Below are 6520 nucleotides of genomic sequence, written 5' to 3'. Positions count from 1 at the left end.
ACACGTTCCTCATCTGCCAGTCTGTATTTTCCTGATTCCCTGGACGTCTGACGGCCCGTGGCTGGTGTGACCTGTTCCTCAGAGACACCAGACCAGACAGCAGCAGTAAACAGCAGTGGAAACACGCCGGGTGCCAATCCTGATCCTGATTATAGGAGGGAGGGCTTACGGTGCCCACGAAGGCGCAAGATTGAGTAGCTGATACCCAAATCCACCGGTCAGTGCTGTTTCAGTCACATGTTCCAGTCTCCTGGTCCTTGCACGCTCTCTCTTCTGTTTGTGTTGGGAAAAGGTCAAAGCTTTGTCTGGGAAAATAAAAGCTGGTTGTGTCTGATACAATCAATGAACTCATTTGTTTATCAAAATGTCGATCAGGTACTAAAAAAACAGACTAAAAATAAACAGCTCAAAAGGAATGTTCCAAATAAAACCTTCTTAAAATAACATTCAATAATAATAATAATAATAATAAATGCTACTACTACTACTATTAATAATAATAATACTTATAATGGATAGATAGACAGACAGACAGATATATGCATAGACGGACAAACAGCAGATAGACAGACTGACAGACAGATACATACACAGACAGACAGACTGACTGTCTGACAGATAGATAGACAGACAGACAGACAGTCTGACTAACTGACTGACAGACAGATAAATAGACAAATAGATAGACAGACAGATAGATGGATAGACGGATAGATAGATAGACAGACAGACTGACAGAAAAAAAACAGAGACTGACTGACAGATATATAGATAAATAGATAGATAGACAGACAGACAGACAGACTGATAGACAGACTGAGATATATACATAGACAGACTGACAGAAAAAAAAACAGACTGACTGACAGATAGATAAATAGATAGATAGACAGACAGACAGACAGATAAACTGATAGATAGATAGACAGATAGACAGACAGACAGACAGACAGACTGATGATAGATAGATAGATAGATAGATAGATAGATAGATAGATAGATAGATAGATAGATAGATAGATAGATAGATAGATAGATAGATAGATAGATAGATAGATAGATAGATAGATAGATAGTTGCTGTGGGACCATTTCTACTACAGGTCTTTGAATTTTGGCCTCTACTATATATACATTAGAATATATGCAAGCTTTATACCTAAGTAGATTTATTTTTGGACACATACTGTGTACTAGAAGTATTTTTAATAATCAAAACAACAGTGATTAAATATTTGTAATATTTATTTTCTTTCTGTAGAGGATCTTTTATCCAGAGTGACTTATACTTGAATACAATGCAAGTAAAAGGATTAAGGGCTTCACTCAGGGGCCCAACAGTGGTATTCAACAACAGCAAGGCCCTTAATGCTCGATTGCTTCCATGGTATTTGGTCATAATTGTAAGTGGCTTCGGATAAAAGCGTCTGATAAATGATAATAATTTCCTCCTTCCGCTTCAATTTTCTCTTCTTGTACATTTTGGGATTATTTGTAAATATTACTCCACATCACTTGTTGGAAAACCGCCTCAGTTAAACACTGATGTGGAAACACTGTCGTCTAGTGACTGGGGCCAGTGATAGCTCAGTGGTTAAGGTACTGGACTAGTAAACAGAAGGTTGCCCATTCAAGCCCCACCACCACCAAGTTGCCACAATCATACGTCCTTTAAGCTCTCGCGGGCCACATAAAATGATGTGGCAGGCCGGATTTGCACTTGACACATGTGGAATAAGGTATAAATATAAAATATTACACAGATCTTAAAGATTTTACTAATTTTATTTCAAAGTCATGCCACAAAATACAAATAACAAAAATACAAAACAAAGAAAATCAAAAACGTTCCGAGTAAATATAAAATAAGCACAGTGTAACCCAGGCCAGACGGGAATAAATAACACACCAATAATTAAAATTCACATGGAAACGTAGAGGAGATACAGAGTCAGAACGCATACGGTCAGATCGACATCCAGTATTCAGTTTCAGCGCAAGATTCATGAATATAAAAGATTAAACAAAGAGGTATAAAATGTTTCTGAAAGACGGCGGTTACAAAGTTCTCAGCGTTTGCTACCAGCTATAGAATCGTATCCTCATGCGCGTCTACGTCGTCGGCTTCAGCAGAAAAATACGAGAGTGTCACGAGCTCATTCCCGACGTATTTAATTCATCCACTAAAAATATGGACAGCAGGAAGAGGAAGAAGACGTCACGCCGTCTGTAAGCATTCCGTGATTGTTAAGGCGAAGCTGCTCTGTGAAGCTTAGAGTATCCAGAAATGGCACACGCCGGCACGCGGCAGTGTTCACGTTCACTTCCGGCTTGTAACAGGACATGCAGCGATGCAGACCAGTGGGCTAGCGCATCACAAACAGAAACCAAGATGGAAACGAAGGTAAAGAGTGAAAAGAGCGCAGTGTCACTCATCACAGTCTCATCAAGTCTTGAGGAATCTTCTAACATCTAACAAGAACTCAGTCTGATAAAAATATCTTAAACTATCAGAGCGGCTTTCTAAAACTCGCCCCTGTCAATTACACAAGCAAAACAATTTTGACTTTGATGGGGACCTAAAGGTTTCAAATAAATGCTGCAGTATTAGGCTTACTGTTTGATATAGTTCTCTCCTTCTAGTCTTTCAATGCACTGCTGTAGATTTTGCATTGTTTTCTGAAGGGAACAGCGCTGCATCAGTGCATTACACGTGTCTTATACATGTCTGATACATGTACTATACACACCTTATACAAACATGTCTTATACATGTCTGATACATATCTTATACTTGTCTTATACATGTGCTATACTTTTCTTATGCATGTCCTATATATGTCTTATACATGTCTTAAACGTGTCCTATACATGTCTTATGAATGCCTTATGCATGTCCTATACATATTGTATGCATGTCCCATACATGTCTGATACAAACATGTCTTATACATACATGCCTTATACTTGTCTTATACATGTCAATACATGTCTTATACATGTCAATACATGTCTTATACATGTCAATACATCTTATACATGTCCTATCTTATACGTATCTTATACATGTCTTATACAAACATGTCTTATACATGCAGTATATATGTCCAATACATGTCTTCTACATGTCCAATACAAGTCTTATACGTGTCTTATACATGTCTTATACTTGTCTTATGCATGTCCTATATGTCTTACACATGTCTTATATGTGTCCTATACATGTCTTATAAATGCCTTATACATGTGCTATACTTGTCTTATGCATGTCCTATACATATCGTATGCATGTCCTATACATGTCTTATACAAACATGTCTTATACATGTTCTATCCATGTCTTATACATGTCCTATACATTTCTGATACAAATATGTCTTATAAATACATGTCTTATACATGTCTTATACATGTCTTATACATTTCTGATACAAACATGTCTTATAAATACATGTCTTATACATGTCTTATACATGTCTTATACAAACATGTCTTATACGTGTCTTATACATGTCCTATACATGTCCTCTACATGTCTTATACATGCCGTAAACATGTGCTATACATGTCTTATACATGTCCTATACGTCCTATATGTTCTATATGTCTTATAAAAACATGTCTGTATAAGTTAATCAGAAAATCACCTTTTGCCACAATTATTGGCACCCCTGCATTTCATACTTTGTAAAAAATTAACCATTTGCCCCATTCCAAAAAGTTGGGACAGTACTGTGGCCTGAAATGCAGGAATGGAGGTTTATTAACAAAATAAATGAAGCTGAGCAGACAAAACATAAAATATCTCAGGTTCAAATTGTCTGCAATCTAATAAAAGTCAAAGTAACGTAAGGAGCACTGTGTTTTTATTTTATTTCCATTTTCCATGTCCCAACTTTTTCTGATTTGGGGTGGTAACTGAACAATTCTGTCTTGCCAGTTTGACTAGCAAAAGAGCTCGATACAGAGGAGAAAGCTGCACTACGACTCAGTTTTAGTAAATAATAAATAAGAAAATACGAGTTAAAGACACCAGAGGCAGAGAGTGAAACAAGACAAATAAATCTGTCACCAAAAGTACAAAACATTGATTGAAAAAACATGTGTGTCCATATATTTTTGGCACTATTACTAGTGGATGCTAATGACTAAAAGGACCAGTTTTCAGCAAGTCAAATCCTTTTCTCTCTGGTAAATGAACTGTAGACGTGTAACCCATCATCTCACACCGCCCTGCTGTCTCTAAATTACATTTAATATCCAAACTATAGATGAACAGACTATATAGATGAACCGTTTTGTACCAAACTGTTTTTTTCTTTTGATTTTTCTATTTTGTTTATGCATTTTTCTCCCATTTTCTCCCAATTTAGCATAGTCAATTTGTCTTCCGCTGCTGGGGGATCCCTGATTGCAGTCGAGGTGGGTATATTGCTGCTCACGCCTCCTCAGCCCTCAGCGAAACCCTTTTTCACCCATGCATTCTGCACAGACGCCTCTCTATCTGCTAATCAGGGTCCTTACACAGCATTTGAAGACCCCACCCACGTAGTCCGGTCATCCCGCCCTAGCAGAAACATGTCTGCTGCAGGCACTGCCAATTATGCCCGCTAGATGGCGCCCTGCTCACCGGTTGCAAGGCTGAGTTTCGAACAGAGGAGTTCAGAATCTCAGTGCTGGTGTGCTAGCGCAATTTCCCGCTAGCTGTTTTTTTTCTGAATGAAAATATCTTCGGGTGTCACAATATAGTCAGAGGAATACTGAAAGAATGATAAATAGGATAAACAAAGTCCTTAAATAATCATCTATAGTCCTTAAAAAAGATTGTACTGTAGTTTCAGATTATAAATGCGCTTATATTATAAAATATCTCAGGCCTGTTCTTGGACTTGACGTGTAACGCTGGAATCTGCTTGGCACTTCATGATTAAATCAGGGATCCAAAATCACCGACAGACAGAATATGATCATTAAGACCGTAATCAGTCAGTCCTTCCTCCGCTCGTTACTTCCGTATTCATCACACACCAGAGTGCAGAATTTAGCAAACATTTATCTTCCTGTTCTGTCATCTGAATCAGGACTGTAAACACGGCGACTAGAACACTGCAACACTAGAACACTCAGTCAGTTCATGTAAATAATCCAGAAAATGCATTAAAAGACACTAAACGTGAGTAAAAAGTGGAAATAAACGCAGATTTTGTGCAAGTAACAAACAGAATACACACAAAAACACTGATAACATTTTCAATAAAAATTAAATGAATATAATTTTTATTACCCTAAAGGTTGATCAGCCAAGCCGTGATTGCTGTTTAAAGTTTGCTTCTTAAGGTTTGTACTGTAGATGTTAGGCTAACGTAGCTAACAAATCAGAGACGGTTACAGCAACCTGTTTAGCATAGCTTAAGCTACATATTTAAATCACAATTTTATATCAGCTAAATAAAACAATTTGTACATGAAACATTCATTAAAATAACTAAATACCTTGGGATGACACAATAAGGCAGATGTTGTGCTGCTGTAATGCTATTTACACAGCTCCAGGGTTACAGGTTCAATCCTCACTGCTGATTAATGTGTGTTAATGTTTATGAAGGCATGCTTCTCATCCTGTGCTAGCAAGACAGACTCTGGTCCCACCACCATGCTGCACTCGAGTTACATCAGAATAGAAAACTGGACCTCACATAATGTTTTTACTACCAACATTCACTTCATTTATACAAGCTACAGAGAGGGAAAATGTGGCTCCAGGCTAACCGAGCTAATACTTGTAATTTTATTTTATTTTTTTACATATTAAAGATGTTCTACTGACTGTGCTGACTGTGTGAGAAATCATGATGATATTACTTATTATATAAGAGGGGGGATACGGCGCTCAGGTGGCACAGCGGTAAAACATGCTAGTGCACCAGAGCTGACATTTTGAACTTATCGGTTTGAAACTCAGCTCTGCCATCCGGCTGGGCTGGAAACCTACATGAACAACGATTGGCTGTTGATCATACAGATGGGAGCCGTATAAGAGACTCTCTCATAACTATTGCAATTATGACCTCTGATGGCTGATCGATGGCGCTGCACAGAGTTGAGGGATAATGCAATCAGGGTGTGGCTCACCGCACACAAAGCTGATCCGCATATGAACTCACCTCATGCAGGTAAAAAGATGCAGTTGATACTGCACACGTGTCGGAGAGGGCGTATGTCAGTCTCACTCTCCTCAATCAGAGCGGGAATCAGTGTAGAGGAAGCGTAACACAATTGGGTAATTGGACACGCTAAATTCGGGAGAGAAAGGGGAGAAAATGCATAAACAAAATATATATATTTATTAAAAAAAAAGACGGGGGCAACAATCCAGACTTTTCCAGTCATTCCCAGTTGAGGTTTTTTTTTTTTTTTTATATATTAAAGTCATAAATTCAATAATAGATCAAATTTGATCATTTTAAGGCATCATTTATATCATCATTATAGGCAAAAAGAACCTTAATACTGCTTAAAAA

The sequence above is a fragment of the Trichomycterus rosablanca genome, chromosome 16 (assembly GCF_030014385.1).
Source record: "Trichomycterus rosablanca isolate fTriRos1 chromosome 16, fTriRos1.hap1, whole genome shotgun sequence".
Classification (NCBI taxonomy): Eukaryota; Metazoa; Chordata; class Actinopteri; order Siluriformes; family Trichomycteridae; genus Trichomycterus; species Trichomycterus rosablanca.
This window is presented reverse-complemented; position numbering follows the sequence as displayed.